We start from the raw sequence: 27,978 nt of genomic DNA, 5'->3' as shown, positions 1-27,978 counted from the left end.
TGGACATCTCATTAAGCTCCTGGAACTGGTCAATAGATGTGTTTTCTTTGACTAATATCTTCTAATGCTTCAAGACATCTAGTTTGGTCAAGTATGGTACAAGGAAGACACAGAGGAGAGAGTTTTCAAAGTCCCCGTGGACATCCTCTTCATAAATAGAGAGAAGCTAAAAGTAGCTTCTACTCAACTAATTGAATTTAACAATCATAAAACTAATACACTGACTTAACAGCACTTAAAAGATTCTTCTCCTTTTCTCAAAAGGCAACTCTGTCATCAGATCTTTGACCGTGCAAGAAAAGCATGGCTCTAATTTCAAAGTAGAAAAAGTGACATTCCCCAAACAAGTCTAGTAGTCGTATGTTTACTTGTTATCCACTTAAAAAACTTTGAGCCCCTTTGTGCCAGACACTATGCCAATCCCTTCCCATGCATTACCTCATTTAATTCTCACAACAAACGTATGAGGTAGCTACCATTATGATTCTCATTTTTCAGAGGCTCAAGAGGATGAATAACTTGTTCAAGGTTATGTGGCCAGTAACTGGTGGGGTGAGGATTTGATTCATTTCTGTGGCTCTCCTAATTTTCTCTCTTAATCATTACAATAATATTATCTCTCTGAAGAGTTAAGTTACAGAAGACAAACTGAGTAGCAGAAACAATCTTGTCAAATTGCTTCATTCCCTTAATGAGTCTCACAGACTCACCACCACACCCTCCCCAACAAGTGTCCCCAAAATGTTTGTGTCACCCAGAGCTTTTGCCTTGGGCTGTTGTTCTCCACACATGCCACAAGGTGGCTCACTGTAGAGTGACCTCCCCTCTGAGTGTGAATTCCCAGAGGGTAAAAAAGTGTGGGAACAAATTGCTACTTCCTGGCCTATCGGATTTCACTGGCACTAGCTCATCCCTGTCTTAAAGAACAAAGGACCACACCTCGGCTGAAAGCTTAAAATTGTGCTCCTCTGACTCAAAGGGAGACTCATTTGAAGTGACCTCAAATTTCTAACAAGAGTCTTTGTAAGCACCTTTAGTCTCAAGAGACCAGATGCTTATTGGTAATTCTTTCTTCAAATGCATAAATTAAATCCAGAAAGAACTTATAAAATTTCAAGCAAAGAAGTTTGTGACTTGATTAAAAAACAACACACACGCACACACACCCACAACAACTGGCTGCCAGTAGAGAACACCTGGGTAGGTGAAAAGCCCCTCAAGCAATAGATGATGGAGTCTGTAAAGAATGTGGAGGTTTGCTAAGTTGTGATCAAACCCCTCCCCTTCCCCCGACCACCCCTCAAGCACACACGCACACCTCTACCTTCAACGTTTGGAGAATGAATTTTTTCAGAAAGAAAATTCTGTTCAGGCTGTGGAAGGATATCATGGGGTTTGCCCGTTGCTGAAGCTGAAATGAACTCTTTCACCCCGTTTAAATATTTAAAAACAGAAAAATCTCCTGATACAGGCAAATGGGTTGTGAAGTGCCAAAAAATATATCTGAGAATACATCTGCCTTTGAGATCAGAACTCCTGATTAGACTCTGTCCGTTTTGATTTGCTTTATTGCTCAAATGTGAGAGTCACCAAAATCCTAGCACACAGAATAACTCACACGCCCAGTGCCTCAGGAAAGGAGATCCCTTCTGGGTAAATGAAATGAATGTTCTGTCATTCAAATGACTGTTTTTGAGCTTATTTTGGTCATTTTTTCTCCTGGAGTAAGAGACAGATCAACTTAACCTGTGCATACTGGGTACAAATGATTAGTAATAGATACCAGTTGAAGAGGATAGGGTGAGCATGTAGACATAGGTCGGGTGTAAAGTCTTGGAAAGAGAAGATGAGAGGAATCAGATACTTTTCATCCATTTGACAATTATGCTTTGAGCTGACTCTGTGCTAAGACCAAATCCTATCCATTATTTTATTTTTCTTCTAAGAAAGAACAAACTGTGGACCATTGGTTCCCTGCTATAAGGCTACATTTTGCATGATTTGTTGCGAGATGTCTCTGTTCAGACTGAGAGGATTTGAGATAGATGGAAAGCCTAGAAAGAACATGATTGAAACTTTTAATTCATTGTCACTCCCTACTCAAGATTAGCCCCCACCCTTTATGTGGGCCCCTGGCCCCTAGATGACCTTGGATCCATATTGATTGTACCATAGGTAGCAACCCACCCAAGTTAGAATTGGAATTTAGTCTCAGTGTGTAGAACACTCACGAATTAACTAGGGAGTTTGGGACAGCCATTTCCTGCCGTGAAACTGAGAAGCAGGGAAGGACTGTCTGGAAAGAGAGAGAGAGAGAACCAGCAGAGATGAGAGAGGCAGAGTATTATGAATTTCTAGTTTCCAGTCTCAGATTGTCAAACTCCGTGAGATACTATTGTAGCCTCATAATAAAGTCTCATTGATTTGCCTGAGTTATCTTAAGTCAGTTTCTGCTATTTGTAATAAAATGTTTCTAATTAATACCCCTCTTTGTATATCTTTGCTGCTCAAGTGTCGGCCACAGGCTCTCTCAATTACTGAGTGTAGGAAAATGAATGGACAACAATAAAAGGATAATTATCAATCTTCCAAATATTTAACAGTCTATTTTACACCTCTCCAGTTAACCTCCAGCCATCACCAGATAAAGCTTTTCTGTAAACCTGTTTGCAGAGTTGGGGAAATTTGATCCAAAGACCCGCTTTACGGGGGAATCTGCTTGTTACAATGCAGATTCTGAGGTCAGCCCCCTACTGAGTCAGACTCGCTGAAGGTGGATCTAGAAATCTGCATTTTTAACAGTGCCCCAGATGATTCTTTAAAATGGTAGAGTTTGAACACGAATGGATTAAGTAGTTGACGGTGCAAGAATTTCTGTGATTGGTCCTGGGAAAGTGAATACACTTCATCGGTAACTCCTAATGCTGAGATGAGAGTCTTTCAACTTTTATTAGCGGGGCTACCTGAGCAGATCTCTTTCTTCGTATCCTCTTGGCTCAAGCATCCATGTTCACCACTTTGGTTTTTCCTTACCTCCCGGCCCAGATGGAGTTCTTAATTAGACAGTTTAGCAGCTTTTTGGATCCAAAATTCTGCAGTTTCTTCTGGAGGGGATTCACCTGTGAAGCCGTACGTGTGACAACAGAGAGAGTTAGTTTGTAGGTTCCCCGGGGGCCATTGGCAAGATTGGGTGTAAGTTTTGTTTAAGCTCTTTAAAGCATCTCTGGCACAGGACCAAGAAATGGGTGCTTAAAAAGGGGGAAAAATCAATGGGCCAATCAATATGATGAATATATGGCTCCATTAGCCACTTCCCGCTCTCTAGGATCTGCATGATAGTTTCTGCATTTTCTCTGTTGCAGGTTTTTGATGGAATTAGGGGAAGCTGTCACTGCTTTATTGAAGCTGCCTCATCTTATCTCAATGGCTAGTTTTGGACATTTCCATACTTCAGACGTGAGAGACTTAAAGAGCCTCTTGGATCAACAAGTCTGTTTTCCTTCCCTAGCACTCCTGAGAGTTTAAGACTTCTCCAGAGAGAAAATTCAATTGCTTCCAACCTACTCATTACCTGGTGACTTCACTGAGTGAATTCATTCCTTTGCCAGGCTGACTTGAACATTGACCCTGAATTCTTTTCCTAAAGTACCTTGTTTAGCCACGTTTTATGACTTGACTCTTGACTGAGACATATAGGTCAAACTGTTACTTTACAAGGGGAGGTTCACAAAGTGAATGCTTCTCAAGTAATTCTGGAAATACAATGAGCTAGTTAGTTTGCTAGCTTCCATGTTGAAAAATAATGGCTTTACATAGGACACAAGTACTCTCCAAAGATGTTTCTTCAAAACATACTTACTCTAGCCAAAGTAGTGCTGCTGAGAGAGGTTCCCTGGAGCAGGGGTACAGAAAGAAATTTCTAAACCCTAACCAAACTGAAAAGCGGGTTTTCAGAAATGTCCTCTTCTTTCAGAGAGGGGTTAGGTACATACAATGAGTACTGAGTCAACATTTGTTTTTTGCTAACCACTCAGTAAATTCTAACTGAGATCTTTTACTAAGCTGTAGTCCTAACAATGAAAGTGGGACCTGTTTAGCAGTTTACGTTTCTATTGTACAGGCGAATGACTTCCTAGCTTAAGTGACTCTGCCTTTATTAGAGGTTATTATGGTGTAAAGGGATTTCAAGTCCTTAAGGCTTATAAGGGGATAATAATTAACTCTTCCCGCCTCACTGTATTTCCCTGGGGAATACACAATAGACCCCATTCAGATCACTCAATAAACCTAAGATATGAGACCCTCTCCTCTAAGAATTCCTACAAGATGTGGACAGGAGAGAGGCCCTCTGGGGGCTTATGACCTAGTCCCTAAGTTGGACATAAAAAGGCGAGTAAAGAAAATAGACTAACGTGTAAGACTCAAACAAGGTGTTTAGATAAGGGCACTGTGCACATAATACATAATGAGGAAGTTGAAGAAAACTGAAGAGTCATCAAAAAAGTGGGACTTAAAATTGTCTAGGGCAGAGAGTTTGCTTACAGCAATAATAGATGTGATTGGAATGCTAGATTGGGGCAAAATGGTGGGTGGAATATTTTGCCAATGAAAGTTTGTGTTTCATTTTGTAGGCTATGGTAGGATGGTAATAGCTGTGCCTCAAGAGATCCAAAACTTTATGCCTAAAACACTGAATCTCCTTAAGAGGTCTGATAGTAAAATTAAGTCAAGAAAAGCAATTGAGTGGCATCTGGAGCCAGGCTGCCTGGGTTCAAATCCTGGCTCCATTGCTTTCTGGTTGTTTGAACTTGAGCAAGTCACTTAGCCGTCTATTGCATCATTGCCTCATTTTTATGGCGTTACTGTGAGGATTAAATGTGTAACTGTAAAGTACTTCAAATAGCACCTTGCTCTCGGTAAGAACTCAATAAACGTGAACTACTGTTGAATCAAAGGTTCCATTTCTGAGGTTTGGTTGTAATTCTTGTGTTGGACCCTGTGGCTCCTGGTGCCCTAAGTTGCCTGTAGTCCCTGTTACATTCTTCTAGTTGTTTCCAAAAGGACACAAAAGAACTTGATGTAAAATGTCTTTCTAAACTCTTTCTAGAAAGGAAAAAAGAAACAGGCTCACAATTGTTCACTCATAGGCACAAATGTCTTTTATAAACTAAGGACATTTTGCCTATACAGATGATTGGTTCAATAATAGGAGGATATCGCTAATGAATTAATTTTCTAATTATCCATCCTAGCTCCATAAAAGAACTGGTCTTTAGTAAGAATGTTGTGCATTACTCATAGTTGCCAAAGAAATGACAAAAGCCATAGAAAAGGAAGACACCTAAGGGACACGAAGGCCCAGAAAACAGTTAATAATCTCAGCTGAGAGCTGGGTTTGGCCTCAATATTAACAGTTACAAAATAAAAAGAGAGTGCGGGGCCCTGTCCCCTGTATTCCATGGGGAACTTCTAAGAGTCTGCTGAGAAAAAGTCCAGATCTCTCACAAGAGCCTCGGCACTTTGAGTTTCTGGAGAAAACTATACCCGCACCGCTAATTACTATCAGAAATAAAATAGAGCTGTAGGACCATACACTTCCCAAATTTTCATGAATTGACATTGCACTGAGATGCTTCCTTAAAAACACGTCTGAGGGAGTTTAGAACTTGGGTCCCCCACCCTTTGAAATAGAGTCTTTTTGAGAAGCTAGTCATACATTAATTCTATTGAAATATATGCTTCACTTGTTAGGGAAACAAAACAATTCGAATTCACTAAGGTCACACGAAACCAGGCCTTTGCTCTGAAGTTAAAGGCTCTAAATAGATCAAAACATTCTTTGTAATGCCCTTGAGTGATCCATTTATTGCACTTAACTTTCTCATTACTTAAATGCAAAAGACTAAAGTTGAAGAGGCCAAAACATACATTTGGAAATTTCAGAAAACGTAATAGGCTGAGAGAGATAATGCAATACTTCTCCATGAAGAGGAGAGCTTGAAGATCTCGATTACAGCTTCCCTACCCATCCCTCACACATTCAAATCCAATATATGTGCTTTTATTAATGCGTGAGTGCAGAGATATGCATAAATGAATATTGATAAGGCAGGATACTGTATATTTATGAGGTTTTATATGTTTTCCCTTTATGTTTTATTTGTATTTATATCCAGTGCTGCATACTGTATGTATGTGTTTATAAGTACAGCAGCTACAAAAAGAAATAAGATTTTAATCGATTTCATAATATTTTGCAACCACATATACACTGCCGTCTATTTCACTGATGTGTGTTGGTGTGGGGGTGGTGACATTTTCTAGGGGTCTCAGTGAGGACTTGTAATAAATATCTTAGTGCTCGAGCGAGATTTTATAAACAACCTTGTGTTATAATGCAACTGTATCCTTGAAATTTTACATGCATAAAAGTCAGAAATTTGGAGTTGTCATAGTAACATTAATTCTGGCCCTTTCCAAAAGTGCAGTATTTTGTCATATAGCATAAAATGTTAATACTCGTGCCTCTGTGACTCGGCAATGAGACTGAGTTACATTTGCCACGGAAATCATGCATTTGGAGAGCTGTACTGTCGACATTTAGAATCAGAGGCATAACATGTTGCACTAAATTCCCCTAATTAAAAAATACACAAGACAAAGTAACAAACTGGACAAAAGGGCAAAGAACAATGATTATTATTTTTGAAAAGAATTGAACAAATGGAAGAAAGAAACGGGAAGATGTTAAAACATTTGTTGAGAGAAACTTAGTCGCCCAGACGTGTTTATTCAAATACAGTACACATTTGAACAAAGGCTCTAGCGGCAAGGTTGGTGCATTTTGCCATGAATATACAGGTCTCTGTTTAGGATAAGCAACATCTGGATAAAATTCTGCAGCCAACAAACAAGGCAGAATGTCGCGTCTCTGTCCCTAGGGATCCACAAGAAGGAAATAACTAATCATCTTTGGGGCAGGATAAACAAATACCTGTCTGAAGACAATATCTGGTTGGAGGTGGTTTTTTGATGTTTTTTCCAGTTCTATGATTCTATACTCTCTAATAAAAGAAAATATTTCTCAGTGTGCATATAAAGCCTGAAGCTGGGGGCTGGACGCAATGCTGCTGTTAATTGCACAGATGAAGGTAAAAGACAAGTCTTATTTTTGGTTTCTATGCTGGAAGCCCAGAAATGGTAGGAGTGGGGATGGGAGGGGAGAGATGAAAGCGGCTTGTGTCTCCTCTGACTATCTAATGATGTTGGCAGCACCTCAAATGAAGGTCCTCTGGCACCAGAACTCCAAAGTGGCTTTACCTTGAGCCAGAGTTAACCTAAGCATATGAGGTCTTTCACAAGCACTTGTGCTCAGAGTGTTTTTGATTCCTACATTGGTCCCATCTCTTTAATTCAGGCCAGTGATGACAGTATAATACTACATCTCTAAATCACCTTACCCCTCTTCTCATCTCCTGCTCTTTGTCCTTCTAACGTTATTACCTCTCATGGCAACCTTCATATGTTTTTATACTCTTGTTACCATTTGAACAAGAATGTTTAGCCAGAATACTCTGAGAACCTATGATAATATTGATTGGAATCTATCCACATAGCTCTTTTCCTCCTCCAATAGAAAAAAGCCATACATTTTTAAGGAAATCCTTTACCTTTGTATATACGACATTCTCTAAAGTCTAGAAATCCTGGCTAGAATTGGTATGTGTGTTGCCTGGTGGTTTCCCCCTTGATCTGCAGAAGAAAGCTATTGTTATATTGATGGTCCATCGTATCATTGAAGGCGTGCCAGAATTCAGGGAATAATGTCATTTTAATGTCCTTTCCAGTCCAGTCTTCCCAATAACTCTGAGTTAGGCCACACATGATTTTGGAAAGGATACGTTTTTATTTATTTTCTTTTGAAGTAGTTCTGGTCCATGATGCTATGATAATTGTTGTTGTTATTGTTCCCATTTTAATGTTAGTCACCAGTTTATACCTAAACCAATTGCAATTTGGTTCTGCCCCCTTCACACTCCTGAAAGTATCAAAGGTCACCAGTGGTCACCTAATATCCACAGTCCGTGAAATGGCTTCATCTTTGCATTTCCTCATGTCTGTTACATCTCTGTAACAAACTGTAAACTCTGTGACAAACTGAATGGGAAACCGTTCACCAGTCTTTCTTCCTAAAATTCTTCCCTCCTTAAGTTATTTTTGGGATGTTTTTCTACCCGCCTCCTTTCCTGCTTCCCTTTATGGCTTTTCCGCCTCCTCCCCCCTTTAAATGCCACCTCTCTGGGATTCTGGATGTGCTCTTCCCATTACCCACTGCATTATTTCACCCACTCCCTCAGCTATGATTATCACCTATATCTGTGCTGTCCAATGGGGTAACCATTAGCTGCATATGGTTACTTAAATTTAAATTAAATACATTTAAAATTCAGTTCCTTAGTCACACTAGCCACATTTCAAGTATTTACTAGCTACATGGACTAGTGGCTACCATATTGGACAGCATTGGTATAAATCAGTTTCATCATTGCAGGATGATCTATTGGAGAGCATTGCCATGATTCCCAAACTGCACCTGAAGCTCTGACTTACAGTTAACAGGCAGATAGAGAAGAAAGGTGGGAACAAAGTTCAGCATTCATTTATTTTTGTGTTTTGGCTCACTAGAGACATTGAACTTTTGAGTTTGGAAGCAGTTGGTAGCAGCAGCTCTTAACCTGTTCTCTGCCAAGACACATAAGATGAATGACAACCACTTGAGCCCAGATTTTGATAGCATCCGAAAATATCTTGCTGGGAGGTAGTGCTCTACACTGATCTGAAATCATTTCAACTGTTCCTGATATGATAGCAATGGCCTGAGGCTCAGAGAAGATAGGCTGTTCATGGAAACCCATTTTTAGAACCAGTGGAACATCAGCTCCTTATGTGCGCGTACCTCCTGTGCTGACATTCCCGGACATTTTCATCATCCTTCCTGAAATCGCCCTAAAACAATCCTTCTGTCCCTTTTGTCTCTGCTTATGACGTAACCTTTTCCAGATCCCCCAGACGGGCCTGCAGAGTCAGCTTTGCTTCCTTCCGTTTCCTGTGCGCCATATTCATGCTCCCACCAGCTCTTGCTGTGTTCATCACTGTCTCTTGAATTCCTCCTCCCCTTCAGGCCCATGGCCACTTCGGAAGGTCAAGCCTTTATGATAGAACAGCTGGATGGTTGTAACAGCTCCATCCCTTTCGTTACCAAACCTCCTACCTTCCACTGACTGGGTAGCAGCCGTGATCGTTTTTCCCTTCTTTACACTATTTCCCTGGTTCCTCAGGGCCTACTCAAACTCCTTAGTCTGGCATTCTCAATGCTAACACCAATCTCCTTAGCCTGGCCTTCTAGTGACTTCAAATTACTTTTCCTCTCTCATTCATCACCTTTCCCATCCCACTACCATCTCTTTCAAACATTTCCCTCCTTCATGGTACACATCAGAAGCCATTTTCTCCATGAAGCTTTCTTCTGAGTTCTTACTTTTCACACTCTGGTTGATTGGGATCTCTAGCTCTTTAGCTGTGTCTATATCTTTATCAGGAGACAGCAAGCTATGGTCCTCAGGCCAAATCTAGCCCACCTCTTGTTTTGTACTGCTCATGAGCTAAGGATGATTGCTACATTTCTAAATGATTGAGAAAAAAAGCAACAAAAGAAAAAGAATACTTTTTTCGTGGAAGATTAGCCCTGAGCTAACATCTGCTCTCAATCCTCCTCTTTTTGCTGAAGAAGACTGGTCTTGAGCTAACATCCATGCCCATCTTCCTCTACTTTATATGTGGGATGCCTACCACAGCATGGCGTGCCAAGCAGTGCCACGTCCACACCCGGGGATCCGAACCGGTGAACCCTGGGCTGCTGAAGCGGAACGTGTGAACTTAACCGCTGTGCCACCAGGCCGGCCCTGAAAAAGAATACTTTGCAATACGTGAAAATTATATTAAATTCAAATTTCAATGTGCATAAATAAAGTCTTATTGGAAAGTAGCCATGACTACAATGGCACACCCTAGTAGTGGCGACATTGCCTGTATGGCCCACAAAGCCTAATTTACTTTCCATCTAGCTCCTTGTGGAAAAAGTTTGACAGTCTCTTATCTATATCCATCTTTACATCTGAATCTATATATAATTTTTGAAATACCTATAACACTTTGTTTACATCTGACATTATCACTTGGCTAGGTTCATCTGATAGTTGTTTGTTTATATGTCTTTCCAACCACCCGACAAACTGTAAGCTCCTCGAGAGCATAAATATTGAATTTGTTATTCATTTCTGTGTCCCTTGCTAGCACTTAGCACCAGACCTTGCACATAAATAGTGCTCACTAAATATTTTCATTGAAGTGATAAAATATGGTTTGGTATGCAAAATCACTTCAGGCTTAACTTTGGCGTGAATTATAGCACATTATAATACATACCCCTCCATACACTCAAATACACGCAGAGTACACATATACATGTATAGTTATTCATATCCAACAAATGTAAATATTTATATCTGCATGGTATTTAAAAACAGAAGCTTGCGATTTCTATAGAGATAAAATTGATGTAATAGCATGGAAATAGATTGAGATATTTATCAGACATGGACACATATTCCAAATATTTTATATTTGAACTGTCACCCATACTCCCAATTGAATCGCAGTGTTTTTCTTATCTGATATATGCTTAACCCTATTGTAAGTGGTGGAAACAATTACTCATTTGAGCTCTCATATTTTCAGCATATTTGATCTTGTCAAAGAGTGTGCCTTTGACTATCAGTTAACATATTTGTTGGATGGAGCAATAAACAAACAACAAAAGTGTGCTAGTTACAGGATGGTTAAATGTCACATAACTCTCGGTTTTGTAGTCCATAAAAATGTCAATGACCTACCTTTCAGAGAGCACATGCTTTGAGTTTTGCCACATTGGCAAAGAATTCAGCAAAGTAATTTCTTTTGGGCTCTTTTGGCCAAACTGTATATATTTTTTGAGAAAACTCTCAGAAGTTAGAGCATGAGTCCCTGAGACAGAGCCACGCTAGTTGACACCTGGAAAGCTTAGACCTGCATCCTTGGCCCCAGAAGATTTGTGGTCTAATCTCTGGAAAGCCTTGTAAGAGTGGATGAAGAAGGAGGCAAAAGGAGGGAAGGAGTTGTAGTCAGAATCCTCTGATTCGTGGGTATAGCTCACAATGTTAGGAATTGGATAGTTGGGCATGTAAGTATGAAGTATTTTGAAATTATTGGACTTTAAACTTTTGCTCTCAACTTTTATATTCTGCAGAGGCCTCATGACGAACAGTCGTTTAAGTCCAGGCATTAGCCAGACTTTGCCCCTTACCAACGCCAGATGTTATCCTTGTACATCATTCCCCGCCCTCATTGATCTGCAGAGTGTAGAGGCCGCCCATTGGATAACATCAGCTGTAGATGGCATGCGTTTCCCCAGGTTAGTGGGAATTTCATCCCCTCCCTCCTACCTCTACCCATGATAGTGTATTTGAACCCAAGGGAGTAAAAGGGGCATTATTAAAGGAACAACTTTGAATTCACAAAGCATTTGCTAATTTTAGTTCAGCATTACTTGTAATAAGAAAATGTTGACATTTCATAACTGATCTCACATTTATATCTGCCTATACAATGTAGCCGAGATTTGCTGATCTATGAAATCAATTGAATGTTACTATCACAATTATCAATAGCTTTTTAAAAAATATTTTGATTACACAAATAATACACTATTAATCCAGAGAAGATGAAAAGAAATTAAAAACACTTGCACACGTTCCTCTAGCCAAAGATAATCAGAGTTAAAATAATGGGCACAAGAAATGCTTTTTCATCAAAGCTCTAGGTATGTGTATAAATTTTCACGAAAATAGGATTATATTATACATATGGATTTTTATCTTTTAAGTTAATATTATACCTTAAACATATTTCCATATCACTTAATACACATTTAAATCATAATTTTGACTAACTGTGTGTTCCACTATATAGATATAACACAGTTTGTCCCTGTTATTGGACATTGTAGTTATTTCCCATTCTTTTGCCAACAATGCTATGATGAAATCATTGTGTATTCATCTTTTCACATTTAGCTAGATTGTTACCTTAGGATAAATCCTTAGGAATAAATTTGCTGATTGGAATAGTAGGGGAAATCCCAACTTGACATTGTAGCCATATTGCCTTCCGGAATACCTGTACCTATTTAGACCCCCAGCAGCAGTGAGAGCCCAGATATTATCATGGTAAATATTTTCCAGTTTGAGAAAGAAAAGGGTATCTCACTGTTATTGTCTTTTACGTTTCTAATATTATTCATGAGGTTAAATCATTTTTTTGTGTGTGTACAGAGACAATTTTCCTTTTGGATGAACCGTGTGGTAGTTAAGAGGGTATAGGCTTTGGAATTAGGATGTGTGGTTCCACTCCTGGTTCCAGTATTTACTAGCTCTGTGGTCTTGGGCAAGTGACTTATCTACCATGTATTTCAGCTTCTTCATTTATAAAATGGAGAAACCAACCGTGCCTTCCGCACCAGCTTGGGGTGAGGAGTAAAAGAGATATTTTATATAAAATACCTTAGCGTAGTTCCAGGAACACAGTAAGCGTTGAGGAAATGCTAGAGGTTGCTAGAGAGATTTTCAAAGTGCTAATAGCATCCACATGTGTCTTCCTGTGTTGGGATGGCAGTGAGTCAAGGGCTAGCTTTATGGGCTCAATCTGAATCGGTCTAATTTGATCTTAAGTCTAGAGAAGCTTAAGAACTTCAAGTGTGGGTACAACCTCAAGCTGGTCTTAGAACCATATCAGAGTCCCAGCAGAACCCTGGCGTGAGGGGAACCCAGGGTCTTTTCATATTGTATTTCAGAGATTAGACAAGAATTTCTTTAGAACCTGTGTATGGTTTCCTTCCATCAGGTCCTATAACACTTGCCTATACCTGAATCGACCCCTACTGTTTAGGAAAGAAACCCTGGCCAAAGAAGAAATTGTATTTGAGGAAGCGAAAACACTGCCAGAGCCAGAAGTCTACTTGGAGTAGGAGTCTGTGGGCTTGCTGGCAAAGAGGCTGAAGTCCTAGACTTGCCGATGGCCACAGAGCCCATGTGGCCATGGATATTTCAAAGACATTTCTTAATCTTGTGAGAACTTTTCATCCATCTGTGTGATTTTTGATTTGAGTGACCAGCTGCTTTTAAATAGACTAAGCATATGACACGGGCACTCAAGTACATCTTGAGAAGCAAGATGGAATTTACTCACTTAAAACTGCATTTCTGTCCTTCCTGCATGGTTCACCCCTAAATTATCTTTTGTCAAAGCGTCTAACATTGTAAGAAAGACTCCTGCCACCCATTTTTCCAAATAAACAGCACCTTTTCATCCCAGAGCCGGCTTCTTCAGGCTGACTATGGTTGCCTTTTTAGTGCAATTTAAATGTGGGTTGGTTTTCACTAGGATTGCAGGAGAATAAGAGAGGGAGAAGTTTCAAAGCATATGTATTGTGCCTTGCGGCACAGGTGAGAAAGTACTTCAAGGGGTTTTGAACCTGGATTTACCTCCGTTTTCTAGTGCTGACTGAAATGCAATCAATAAGCCCGCCTAGTTAAGAAATGAGTAATTTCAGAGATTCAGGAGCACTTCCTACTGGATCGGGTTATTTAGCACAGGTGTTTTAATAATTGTAATATATTGAAAAACCTCACACTGCTGGGTGGCCCTCACATTCACAGTGGTTGCCTCCTGCTTGGGCCCAATTCTGCCCTGGAAGACAAGGGGAATTGTGAGCCCGCGGTAATTTCAAAGCAGTGCCTCAGACTGAAATTGGATAGTGTTTGAGATCTGGCAGCTGCGACACCTTTGTCTGGGTTGAGCTTGAAGTCTGTGCTTTCTGGAGGCATTTCTTTGTATCTGCATTTACAATTAGCACATTGCAAAAGAGGGATGGAAGCAAGGACCATACACTGTGCGGGAATCAGAGAGACTCCCACATGCCACTCATTGCATTTTTTCCCAAGGAATCTCAGGAGCACATGAAGCACAGGTGGTAACGTGATGGAGGGGAGGGTGAGTGTAAGGGGGGTGATAATTGATGGGGGCCCGGAGTCCAGACCGCAGCTGTCCCCAGGTGCGCCCAACTGCATCTGTTCTTCTGTGAGGTACCACGCGGTAGCAGGTTTTGGATTATTTAAGCAGGGGAAACAAATCAGGAAAGTTAACAAAGCTCTCGGAGGAGGAAGGTGAGGAGGTGCGATTGCCACATCTGAGGAAGGAAGCTTTCAGGAAGGGAATAAATTGGTTCAGGGGGGTTGGCACCCAGTATCAGAGACACCCTCCCTTCATATCACCTGTGAACTTTGTGGTTCTGAGAAAGATGTGCAGGTGGAGGTGGAGAACTCATTGGCTCCACACTGTCCCGCTCTTTTCAGCAAGTGTTGGATTTTTATCATGCGGTGAATTTGTGTGAAACGTGGAGGGGAATTATAAAACTGAGATGAAGTTGTACTCCTTCTGTCTTCATTGGTTTTTTTTCCTTTCTTTTTTTTTTCATCTTTATTGGGACTCCAGGAAGGAAATAGAACTATCTGCAGCTACCAGGAATGTTCTTCCAAGCCAGTGTTCCCCCCGAGGTCTCCCTGATGCAATGATATTGGTAAAAGAAATAAATTCATTTACTGGATGTGATACTTAATGCAGGCCTGAGCCTGGAGTCCCACTGTCTGTCCTGAGTCAGTGAGGAGGAAGGCCAAATTGACAACATTGGGATGATGGGAAACCCAGGCTATTTGTCATCCACAATTCAGATCATATGATATATTTTGAGATTTCTCCTGACATAGTTTATATTGGAAAAGTCTTGAAAAGTCTTCGCAGTGTAACAGTAAAATCTGACAGTGAGAGAAGCCTGTTACTTCTTTTCTTTCTTTAATATATATAACTTTTCAAAGATAGTGTTAAGGGTTTACCTATTTTGATTTACGGGAATATAAAGACATTGTAAGAGAAGTTAGGTGAGAGTATAATTGGAAGTTTTCTTGCTGTCTCATGATGCTTCCTACGTTAAGTGACTTTGTCAGATAATTTCTTCTGTGGAGTGAGTGGCTTGTGGGGTGGCCATTCAGAGGAAGCGGTGCTGAAGGAGAGACATGGCGGATCCGTGCAAAGGGTATTCTCTGCACCTTAAAAAGTGTATGATGAAGAATGTATTGTCCTGGGTACTAACAAATTACTACAAAAGGCAAATTCTTCATAAGGAATTCTGATAACTGTTTACTATAATATTTGGGCTTGAATTACTTTTATTCTTCTGCATTATGAAAAATATATCAATTGACATATTTAGTATACGCTTTTTAAGCTGTGTGGAGAAAAATATAAGGCTCCTAATTCAAGAGGAATGAGAATAAAGCAAATAAAATCAGTCTATGGAATGCTTTGAAATAAACAGATTTACTTTAGGCCAAGAGACAACACTTTTGTTTTCAGTGTTACAACCCAGGCAGTTTTGAACATTTGGTGCCAACTTTTAAAAGGTGTTCTTCATTGATTCTTGGCTAAACTCACTGAGTCCATCAGATAGCATGCTTTTGGCTGCAAGTAACAGAATATAGTATTAAAAGTGGATTAAACAATGAGAAGAATTTCTATGCTCAGAAACAGGAATGTTGGAAGTAGACAATTCCAGAATTTGTTAAATCCGTGGCCCAGAGATGATGCTAATGATCAAAGTTCTTTCTGTCTTTCCATTCTCCCAACCTCAGATTGTTGGCCTTTTCCTTCAGTTTGCTTCCTCAGGGAAACAAGATGGTTGCTGTAGTCCTAGATACCGTGTCCTCACACAACCATGTGGAGAGACAGAGAAGAGGAAATTCTCCTTAAGTGTCTCTTTTGTCAAGGAGGAACATTTTTTTCAGAAGCTCTTTAGCAGATTGCCACCTAAGTCTCATTGGCCTCACTGGGGTTGTATCACAGCCGTTGCCTCAGCCAATCACTTGCAAGACAAATAGAATCACCAAGAATAGCTTAGATTAATTGAGACATTGTGCATATTAAATTTTGATACAACTGTTTTCGTTCTGGGACATTTCTATATGCAAAATCCACATTTCCTGATCCTAAGAGAATAACGTTAAATTTAAAAGATAATTATTATTTAACGAAAAAAGTTGTTTTAAAAAATCGTCTAGTATCATGACACTTAACACTATCCCTGCATTGAACTGTCAGCCCCCTGAGAGAAGGAGGTTTCCATCCTGTGTGACGTACCCCAGTGCATGGAATCATGCCTGACCAGTGGGAAAAGCTCAATCAGCATTTGTTGAAGGAATAAATTCCTGCTCCATATCCATCCCAGAGCCCCACTGGGTCCCTCCTTGTGTCCTGATTCTCTCATCCATGAACTTCTCTCTCTCCCTGATCCATCCTGAAGTCCCACCACGTGCCTCAACCAATATCTGAGCCTTATCCATTACTTCCTCCATTGCTGAAGTCCTGTGCATTTCTCTGCCCAGCTCCAATGTAACCCCACCCCCTCTCCAAAGCTTCTCCAGTTATTTCCAAGAGCCATTGATGGTATCTCAGGTGTCCATGAACATTTCTCCCACATCTCAAAGTCTGCCAGCCTGGTGATATGTCCCCTGTGAAGCCATTTGGGAGGGGTGCCTTGCTATGGCCACAGAGGCTGGTACTCACCCCCACCAAAAAAAAAGAATCACTGATGCTTGTACTGAGGGAGCTGCCTGCCAGCTCTCAGGTCTGTAAGCCCTCGCTCAGTCTATCAAAGTGGTGCTGGATTTCCCCAGGGGTTCTCACGGCTTCAGGATCACACAGTGATCTTTGCTCTTGGTAGAGAAAACAAGCAGGCTCCGTTTCTCAGGGTGGCACAGTTTCTCATACAATCACCAAGTAGGGCTTCTTACCTTTGTCGTCTTCCAGAGTTCTTCAGTTTCTTCCTGGGAGACTTAAAGCCCCGGCATGAGTCCTCAGGCTGGGGAGCAGACACCACAATATTGATTCTGTTTCTGTTGCCCCTTGTGAGAACTCAGTATCTTTCCATCCTCTCCTTCCTTCATTTCCTACGACACAACTGCAGGAATTCCATATAGCCTGGGCTGGGAACACCAACAAACACACTTGTAATTCTCCATTTTCTCCCTTCCTAGAGGAATATAAGGTGCTTACAGCACAAAGGCCTATAATGAGTAGAAGGTGTTAGAACCACCTGGAGGAAGGACTTGATCCCTTGCAATTTGGACGTGTCTCTCATTCCACAGTTCTGTGATTTGTTTGTAAGCAATGCTCGCGTGCCACCGTGGGTGCCCTGTACACGTCCTCTCAGTATTTGCCTCTATAAGCTCCCAAAGCTGCTTCTGCAAGCATTGCCACCTCTCTCCAGAAGGCTCTTCTTCTGGTTGCTGGAGGATGGGTGGCTTGGCCACACGGCAAGCTGAAGAGTTAAAGACCCTAGAAGCAGCTCTCAGCAGGCCGATGAGGAGTTGGCGGATAAACATCTGACCTCCTCTGCCCCTTAGTTGGATAATTCTGAGGGGTGTTCCACACTATCTCGCACAGTTCTCCAGGAGCTCTGGGTCTCAGTCGTCCAGAGTGATTATCTCCTTGATAATGCACACTTTATTGGCTTTTATCTCCTTGTTGTGTCACTTCCCCATTCCCTTACCAGAGTTTCCTGGGATCATGTTCCAGATACTCTACTTGCATTCAAATCCTGACATCAGGGTCTGCTCTGGGGGAACCAAATCAAGACAGACATTGAAGGATATCAAGTCTATCAGGGTTAATTAAAAAAAACCCTCACTTTCAAACTTACTTGAATTGCTACTGGTGTTATATCCCCAGACCAAATTCAAGGGAATTCAGGAGTATAATTTCTCTGTGTTAGTTTCGGTAAAGGGCATGAGATATTTTGGAGACAAAAAACAAGACAATGTGAACGTGAATATTTCCAAGAATAATACCTTGAGTTTTTAGTGACATTTTCTCCCTTGTTTATAAGACGTATTCCTACAATATAAATGTACAGGAGGTTTTCTTTAAAAATTTTGACTTTCTTATGTAGTGCTTCTGTTGTTGACAGTAACTCCAACTGCCTCTTGTTTGGTACTGAAGTTCATACAACAGACTATGAGCCAAAGTTAGTGATTAACTGTTTTGAAAGAATCTCCCAAAATACACTTGTTTGTAATATGTCTTGCTTTTGTGTCTCAGGTGTAAAATAAGTGGCATTTTATGCTCGATTTGCCTTTTGCAAGCGATATGTTACGTGCAGTGGGACTTAAGTGTCTTTGTAGGACTCATATTCAGAGTAGTCGTTCCATGCATTGCCATAATCCTGGTTTGCCCGGAGGAGAGGCTTTTCATTTCCCATCTCTACTTTTATCCGGGTCACCATGAAAATGCCCAACTTCCTCCTGGAGTAGACTGATTCCATTTTAAATATAACAATTCGTAAATTATATATTATCATTCTCTGACAGTAACCTAAACTAGATTTTCCCTTTTGCAGCTCTAGAATGACATTCTTAAATAATTCCAAGTGGTTTGAATAAGTTAACCTAGCTCTATTGCTTTCTTTCTTTTTCTTTTTTCTTTTTTGGTGAGGAAGATTGGCCCTAAGCTAACATCCATTGCCAGTCTTCCTCCTTTTGCTGAGGAAGATTGGCCCTGAACCAACATTGGTACCCATCTTCCTCTATCTTGTATATGGGATGCCACTACAGCATGATGAATGGTGCATAGATCCGTGCCCAGGATCCAAACCTGTAAACCCTGGGCTGCTGAAGTAGAGCATGTGAACTTAACCACTATGCTACCAGCCTGGCCCCTTCTGCTGCTTTCTTTTGGGGGTCTAAGTTGGAGATCAAAACAGCTTATTTTAACACGGTTTGCTGTGCCTTTATTAAATTATATACATGTAAATATATATATATTAAAAGTTATTTTAAATTAGATAATGTACACAATAGGTGCCCCAGTTATATGCTTAATTCCTGAGCATTACCCTCTTCCTGCCCATGGGAATGAACTTCTGACTATGAACTGAAGGGTTAGCTGAGATGCCCTATCTCAAATACCCAAATCTTTGACTCATGAAAAGTCCAGTGCCCACCTCTGGGAGCTTCAGTTGTCATGCTTGTGTCAGGCATGGAATTCTTACCTCCCCTGAATCTGTTCACTTTAGTGGCTTCTCTGGCCCTCCTTCTTAGGCTACTGCTGTTGTGTACTTAATTGATGCAGACGTTGAAACCAGCAAACAGTTAGCCATTGATGATTAAGTAGCTAGGAACTAAAGGTTTATTTCGGTTTTGCAATTACTGCTTATAGCTTTTAGTTGTTCCCCCGCCCATTGTAAACTGTGCTGTGTAGGCAATATGCTATCTGACTCCCATTAGATTCCTATAGCTAACATCTCTCTGGAGCCTGGGTCACCATGGTAATGGGTGTTTGAGTTGCTTTTTAGGAATTAGAACCCCTTGTCCACTTCGGGCTGGTTGAAACCACCAACCCATCAACTGGGCCCATGCAGATGTCCGATAGGTGACCTTTTGACATCAAGAGACTAAAAACTCCACCCTCAGATTACGCTAACGCTGCCATTTTGTAAGCATGCGTCCTAGGAAGAGGCATGGAGTCTGACTATGCGCAGATCACCAATTACCTCACCTCTCTTCACCTCCAATCAGCTATCTCCACATTTCAGACCACCTTGACGCCTTACCCCATAAATATCCCCGAGTCCCCGTTTTTGGGAAATCGGATTTGAGACTCATTCTCCCGTTTCCTCACTTGGCTGCCTTGTGATTAAACCCTCTTTCTACTGCAATCTCATTGTCTTGGTGTTTGCCTTTCTCAGTGACTGGCAAAAAAGATCCTGGTTCAGTAACAAAATGAGACACAGCCTCTGTCCTTGGTTCCAAGACTCCCCATGCTTCATCCAGATCACAGTTCCTTAAAATACTCCCTTTGTTGTGTGTGGCTGACTTTTTGAAGATTCAGGGCAATAGAAGGCATTTACATCACAGAAACACAATCACTTTATATTAGCGTTTTATTTTTTTATTTTTTTATTTTTTTAAAGATTTTATTTTTTCCTTTTTCTCCCCAAAGCCCCCCGGTACATAGTTGTGTATTCTTCGTTGTGGGTTCCTCTAGTTGTGGCATGTGGGACGCTGCCTCAGCGTGGTCTGACGAGCAGTGCCATGTCCGCGCCCAGGATTCAAACCGACGAAACACTGGGCCGCCTGCAGCGGAGCGCGCGAACTTAACCACTCGGCCACGGGGCCAGCCCTATATTAGCGTTTTAGACATCTTTATGTGTAAATGTAATTTAGATAACCCCCTCCCCTGGGGTATTTCCCTGCTCACACCTCCCTCCAAGGTGCTCTATAATCACTCTGTTGATTTTTCCTGACTCTCTTTTCCCCCTCTCATCAATCTCAGCAAATCAAGCTCAAATTTAGTTCATTTCATTGAGAAATTCAACTGGGCTTTTGTTCTCTCTGTTTCTGGGGGTCCATCTCTTCACACCTAAATGGCCCATCAAGGGATTTTCCTAAGCAAAGACAGTTCCCTCCCCAAGAGGAATTGTGATGCCAGCTCTTAAGATAATTGATTTTCCTTTTACCCTGCTACATCGTACTATTTCAAGAGCTTTGTCACTGGTCTTCTCACATCCTGCCTTGCTCCAAACCAGTCTCTGCATGTTTCTTAAATGTCAACTTGATCTTCTCAGTGATCTTCTGTTGAAAACCTTCCCATTGTTCTCATTGCTCTGTTGCTCAAAGCTTTCCTTCATGGTGCTGTCTGCGAGAGGGGAATAGCAGCCACAATAGGAATTTCTCCCAGAACCATCTCCCTAAAGAACAAAAGACTTAATCTGCGGTGAGGTAACAACAAGGGGTGCCTTAGTGGTGGAAGACGTTGTGGAAACTCATTGCAACCGAGGGAAGAGAACAGAAAAAACCCCTCTACCTCTGGGGGAGGGGCATGCATGCAGTCAGGCCCAGTATATAGCTGGGGGACGACCAGGGGAAGACTATGTAAAGCACCTCCCCCTCAATCAGACCCAGGGAAGCTGGCCTGCCTAGAATTGAGGATTAATCAGAGCATAAGACAATGCCCTCCCCTCTCCCTCACTCAATACCAGGTTAACAAATGTCAAGTTATAATAACAGTGGAATAAACCTGGGACAGCTGCAGGAGACAGATTCTCCCTGGAGAACAGTACAAAGGGAAGACCCAAATCCAAGAGGGAAATGGACTTTGAGGAAATAACTTCTGGCACGCCAACCTCAGTCTGAAGAAAAGAAACAACTAGCAGAATTTGAAGCCTGAGGTACAATGAGAGTAACCATAGCAATAACAATCTTGCACCCAGACAACTCCTGAGTAGGTCACACAGCTTCAACACCAAAGGCCTAGGAGAAGGAAAGATGTGCTAATCTCCAAGCATAAAAATTTTTTTCCTCAGTATTTACCATTTTACACCAGATGAGCAGCTTTCAACAAAAATTATGAGACACAGGCAAAGACAAGTAAAAAAACACTCAGAAGAGACAAGGTCATCATCAGAACCAGACTCATATATGACATGGACAGTGTGCTATTGGCAAAAAGACAAACATGTAGACCCGGGAACTAAATATGAAGCTCAGAGTTGAACTCACATAAATACAGTCAACATACTTTTAGACAGAAATGCAAAGGCAATTTAATGGAGAGAAGATGGTCTTTTCAACAAATGATAAAGAAAAAACTTGATATCCATATGGGAAAAAAAAAAAAGGCTTGGCACATACCTCAAACATTGCACAAAAATAACTCAAAATGGATCATTGACTTAAATATAAGATATAAAACTATAGGGGCTGGCCCTGTGGCCAAGTGGTTAAGTTCGTGCGCTCCGTTGCAGGCGGCCCAGTGTTTTGTCAGTTCGAATCCTGGGCGTGGACATGGCACCACTCATCGAGGCATGCTGAGGCGGTGTCCCATGTGTCACAACTAGAAGGACCCACAACTAAGAATATACAACTATGTACCGGGGAGCCTTGGGGAGAAAAAGGAAAAAAATAAAATCTTAGGAAGATATAAAACTATAGAACTTCTAGAAGAAAATCAATATGACCTTCGGTTTGGCAAAGAGTTTTTTAATCATGAAATCAAAAGCACAATCTAAAATCAAAAAAATTGATAAATTGAGCTTTATCAAAATTATAAACTTTTACTTTGTGAAAGACACTCTTAAGAGAATGAAAAGAAAGACCACAGAATGGAGTAAAATATTTGCAAATTACCTATCTTATAAGACGTTTGTATCCAGAATATATAAAGAAATCTTAAAATTCAACAATACAAAAACAAACAACTCCTTTTAAAAAAATGGGCAAAGATCTGAAGTGGCACCTCACCAAAGAAGATACATAGAGGGTGGAATAAGCATATGATAATATGTTCAATGTTATTAGTTTTTAGGGAAATGCAAATTCAGATCACAGTGGGAGTACATTACATTAGAATAGCTAAAACAAAACAAAACCAATAGTTCCAAATGCTGCTGCTAATGCAGGGCAACCGGAACTCGAGTCCTAGTGGAATGCAACATGGTGCAGCCACTTTGGAAGACAGTTTGGCAGTTTCTTATAAAGGTAAACAGGCACTTGTCATCTGATTTACCAATCCTACTTTTAAGTATTTAACCAAGTAAACTGAAAACATAGACTCACAGAAAAACTTGTATGTGAATGTTTATAACAGCTTTATAGATAATTGCTAAAAACTAGAAACGCCCAGATGTCTTTCAATAGGAGAATGGATGAAGAAACTGTAGTAAATCCATAAAATGGAATACTGCTTAGCAATAAAAAGGAACAAACTCTTGATTCATGCAACAGTATGAATGAATTTTAAATGCATTTTCTTAAATGAGAGAAGCCAGATGTAGAAGTCTATATGTTGTATGATTCCGTTATATGACATTCTGGAAAAGGAAAAACTATAAAAATGGAAAGCAGATCAGTAATAGAGAAGTGGAGGAGGGTTTGACTACAAAGGAACAGCATCAGGGAATTTTGGAAGTGACATTCTGAATGGTATTATTATGGTAGATGTATGATTTGATGATATGATTTGACTGTACATCATCAAGAATGAATTTTGCTTACGCAAATTTGAAAAAATAACCAGGATGTCAGTGGGAGCCAAGACAGAATACAGACTGTGACAAACAAATGCATGATATAACCACTAAAAGTGATGAGGAAGAAAGAAGCTGACCCACATAACTTTGGAAAACAGTATTTTAACTAGATACTGTGAGCCGAACGACCCAAACTGTACACAAACTATTTAGTCCAGTTGATAAATTTGCCTCCCACAGGGGTATGGAGTAGAAACTCTGAAACTACTTTGTAGGTATACTAGGACTGAACAAAAGAAATAAATGTATATTGTGGAAAGCAAATGGAAGATTTCTCATTACCAGAGAAAGAAGTTCATAAATAAGCAGGGGGAAGGCTAGAAAGAACCCTGTGGTTCCAGATAAGATTTAGAGATGTCAGAATGAACTCAAGTTTGTTTTAATGTGTATACATTTAGAAATAAACATAAATATAAATACATATGTGTGTGTGTGTGTGTGTGTGTGTGTGTGTTCATTGGTTAGTATACATTCTCTAGGAGGGTCTAGTAGTAGTGACACCCCGGTAGCAGGAAACATACTTAGCTCCCAGAACTTGGTTTCTGAATACCATTCTCCAATAAAAGGAATCAAATCTCCTTGAAGAAAGGGCTGAGGCAGGGAAAATAGAAGATGCGACTAGAGCATCTTGTGCTTTCAAAAAGTAAGAAAGGGAGGAAAAAAAGTCAAAACCATACAGGAATCAGCAAACTTAAAGATATTCCAATGACTAAAGCTACAATAATTTGAAGAACAAAAATAAATATATTATTGGATTATAACCCAAAGGATAAAATACATATTGATGAGTCCATGTTTGTATAAATAAATAAGATAGGACACTTCTTCCTTACAGAGAAATTCCTCCTAATAAATATAATTAGAATCAGAGAAATAGAAAATTACCACTAGAACATTATAGTAAAAATTTCTGCAGGCAAGATATGCTGATGAATGCTAAAATTGGTGGGCAAAAGTTTAAGGAGAAAGTTTTGCATCACCAGAAGTTACCTTTCTCTAAAATGTTTATTGATTACTGTGCTGGTTGTAATCATATGTCCATGAATTCTTTGATACATCTCCCTCCAGGAGGTGGAGCTTATTTCTTCTCCCCTTGGGTGACAGTTGGACTTAGTGACTCACTTCTAATCCATAGAGTAGGGAAAGGGAAAAAGCAACTATGCAGTGGAGAAACCTGGCAGAAAACTATCTTAACCAAGTCATCATGGTTAACATCACCAAGAACAAAGCATATTGATATCACGTACCTCCTTATCTGATGCACTACAAAGGCCCCTCACCTCTGTAATGTTCTTCCCCAATTTCATAATTTCAGTCTAATCATGAAAAAATGTAGACAAACCCAAATTTAACCTGCAAATTGTCTGACCAGTATTTTTCAAAATGTCAAAGTCATGAGAGACAATGATAACCTGAGGAACTGTCACAGATTGGAGGAAACTAAGGAGACACAACTAAATACAACATGGAACTCTGGATTGGACCTTGAAATGGAAGAAAGGACATTGGTGGAAAACTGGTGACATCTGAATAAAGTCTACAATGTAGTTAATGGTATTGTATCAATGTTAATTTCTTACTTTCGATCATTGGACCATGATTACGTAAGATGCTAACATTAGGGGAAGCTGGGTGAAGGGTATATGGCAACTCTGCACCATCTTTGCAAATATTCTGTAAATACAAAAATATTTCAAAATAAACAGTTGTTTTCTAAAAAGGAAATATAACATTTTTTCAAATTTTGCACCTTTGATATCATCTAAATGTCAGCTCTTTGCTTCTTGGTCCTCAGAAACATCTTCAAAATGACTACAATGGGCTACTTTCTTTTTCCCAGAGAACATTGATCTTGCCCTTTGAATAATCTCAGCAGCAATGGTAAAAATAACAACAGTAGTTTCCATTTATTGAGTGCTTACTACATTCAAGGCCCTCTGCTGAATATTTTACCTAGATATCCACTCAATTCAGACTCTTACCAGTCCTATGAGGACATTCCATCCAATGTTATAGGTGTGGAAACTGAGGTAAAGAGAAGTTATGCCAAAGGCTGTATGATAAGCAGAAGTTGAACAAAATAGGATACAAACCGTTTAAAGACGCTTGGCTTCACAACCAGTGCTAATTATGACAATAATTAGAGTAATTAATATTTGCTATAGCATCAACTAATTTATTGAGTGCTATTTTGTTGAACTGCCTGTGAGGTAGTCATTTTTATTGTCTTCCTTTTATTGATGGGGAAACTGAACTCTGGAAAGTAAGCACCTTTCTAGGATCCAGAGCCAGCGAGCATGAGACTTCCCTCCCTTCTCCCATAGAGCTGGCCTCATTGTCTTTACAAAGATGTGTCTTTTCCTTCCACAACTGCCGAACTCAGGGGCTATACCGTATACATATTTTAAAATGATAAAACTGTGTTCTGACATTCATCCTGATTTCAAATTGCTTTAAAATCAAAGTGATTTAAAAATCCTTCCTGGTAAGTGCCGTGAGGCCCAGACTGCAGCTGTGGGAACACCACTGGGTCCCTGGATGTCATGTTAAGTGTCTCACATAATATTTCACATCATGATGCCACCTGAAATCTCCCCACCTACCAGCCTGTGTTGCAGGCAGTTTTTATCAATATAAACAGTTAGTACTCTTTATGTCACAGAGCCTTCCTTTCAAAAACCAAACAACAAAGCCATCCTGCAGAGGAATTTTCTTCCTACTTCCACACTCTGAAGTGAGCCCTAAGGTAAAAGCACCATCAAAGGCTCTCTCAGAAAAATAAATAAATAAACAAAGATACCACAAACAAGACAGGATGGCAGGAGGATACATTAAAAGTACTTTTTAGAGTTAACCAGCAGAGAAACTCCTGAGGCGGTAGGATAAGGATCACGTTGCCTCTGCTGAGGGTTCCCTTTCCAGCTTACTGCTTTCCAAAGTTGAGTCCTTGAGCTGAACATCAGGGAGCTATTTCGCACAGAAAGGGGCTGTTAAACTCACACTATAGCTGTCATTGATCTAGGTAAACATGCCTGGAGTCCCTCATCTTCATCTTAGTAGGGATGACTCTCCCGGAAAAGATTAGCCCATGGCCAAGTATAAGAAAACAATGGTACCATGTAACTCGGCAACCAGGTACCATGAGGCCAAGAACACTGAGGGTTGATGAAACCAGATGGGAAGGCAAAGCATCATGGGTATTGGAAACAGAACATATCTGAAAGCAGAACAATTAGCTATTGTTCACAAGTAGGGCTGATGAGAGCCTTTTTCAGTCCAATTTCTTATTTAATACCTCTCATTTATGAGTAGATAGGAAGGGAGTGTTTAAATGGAGGCAACCACATATAGCAGCAATATCTGTTTAGTCATTTAAAAAATATTTACTAAACACTCACCATGTACTAGGCATTATGCCAGATGCAGGAGTAGAAGGAATTCTAAGACATAGTCTCTGAATTTGAGGAACTCGTAGTCTGGTGGGGAAGACAGATTTGAAAACAAATAATTGCAATTCAGTATGATATGCCCCAATATAAAGGTGGGTGCCAGCTTATCAGAAGGATCCACAGAGGGTGGAATTTCCTTTACTGGAGGGAAGGGGATTCCAAGATTTTTTATAAAGATTTTTTTCCATGGAAATAGAAGTTATTGGTGTTCAACAATATTTGGTAAGATAGATTCATACACATCTGCAAGGGTGGTGTCATCTATTGTGAGACATAAAATTAATTTGAAATTCAGTTAACATTAATCTCATATTTACTGCTTCTTTTTGGCTATTTAACATAATTAAGCGAGCTCTTCTACACCATTAGCCTCCTAGACAGGTAAAAATCCTCCTGATCACCCCTACCCCATTTTTCCAGGCTTATCCCCAAATGCTCCATGTTTCCCCCTACGCCAAAGTGCCCATGCTCCTCAAATGTATTTCTCTGTGTCCTATCTCTGTGCTTTTGCATATACTAGTTCTTCTTCCTGGATTGTCTTCATAAACGCCTAATAAAATCCAATCCCCTCCTTTAGGGGTTCACCCAATATCACTTCCTCTGAGAGCCGCCTGTTGGAAGTTCGTCTTCCTCTCTGAACGTCTAGAGTGCATTGCTTTGGTCTCCTTTATCTCTCACACTTCCTCGGGTGACAGTTCTTTCTGCCTCTAAATTACACATGATTGCAGATCAGGTTCCATGTGACTTTTCCAGGAGCCAGCACGATAGCTGGGACATTGAACGGATTCAGCACATACGACAAATAAATGCACTTGTAAAAAGAGATGACGACAAGCGGCTAGAAAACTTGACTTGACCAACCGTAAGCAAGTCAAAAACGCCCCGCAAAGGGACAAGATACATTCCAGAAGTACCCAGCAAAGAAAGGAGCACGAAGACGTTAGCGCCTTCCCAAACATCTGGTGAAACCCAGTGCGGGCGGACTTTGAGGGCATGGAACTTGTGCAGTCACACAGGACCCCATGACTGGTTGAATGCTCTACTATCAACATCGCGAACCTTAATAACTCTTGAATAAGGGGCCCTGCATTTTCATTTTCTCTGGGTCCTGCAGGTTATGTAGCTGATCTTGGATGCAGTTTAGGAAGTAGTTTCAAGATTCAGAAGAGTTAGTAAGAGCTAGTACATACTGGCTCTTTTTATAACCTGGAGATTAACAACTGAAAGTGCCAAGACTGT

The 27,978-nt window shown here is 40.4% G+C and overlaps 1 long non-coding RNA gene across 1 annotated transcript; it reads right to left on the bottom strand.

The window, feature by feature from the left end:
• Nucleotides 1-15,509: 15,509 nt before the first annotated feature.
• On the bottom strand, nucleotides 15,510-26,408 carry LOC139076050 (uncharacterized). Its single transcript, XR_011527281.1, has 3 exons — nucleotides 26,291-26,408; nucleotides 16,998-17,189; nucleotides 15,510-15,669 (listed from the first exon to the last, which is right to left on the bottom strand). It is a non-coding gene; the product is annotated as an uncharacterized lncRNA (long non-coding RNA).
• Between the last annotated feature and the right edge of the window lie 1,570 nt (nucleotides 26,409-27,978).

The sequence above is a fragment of the Equus przewalskii genome, chromosome 15 (genome assembly GCF_037783145.1).
Source record: "Equus przewalskii isolate Varuska chromosome 15, EquPr2, whole genome shotgun sequence".
Lineage (NCBI taxonomy): Eukaryota > Metazoa > Chordata > Mammalia > Perissodactyla > Equidae > Equus > Equus przewalskii.
Note: the sequence above shows the minus strand (reverse complement) of the source record. Positions and strands in the feature narration are given on the sequence as shown.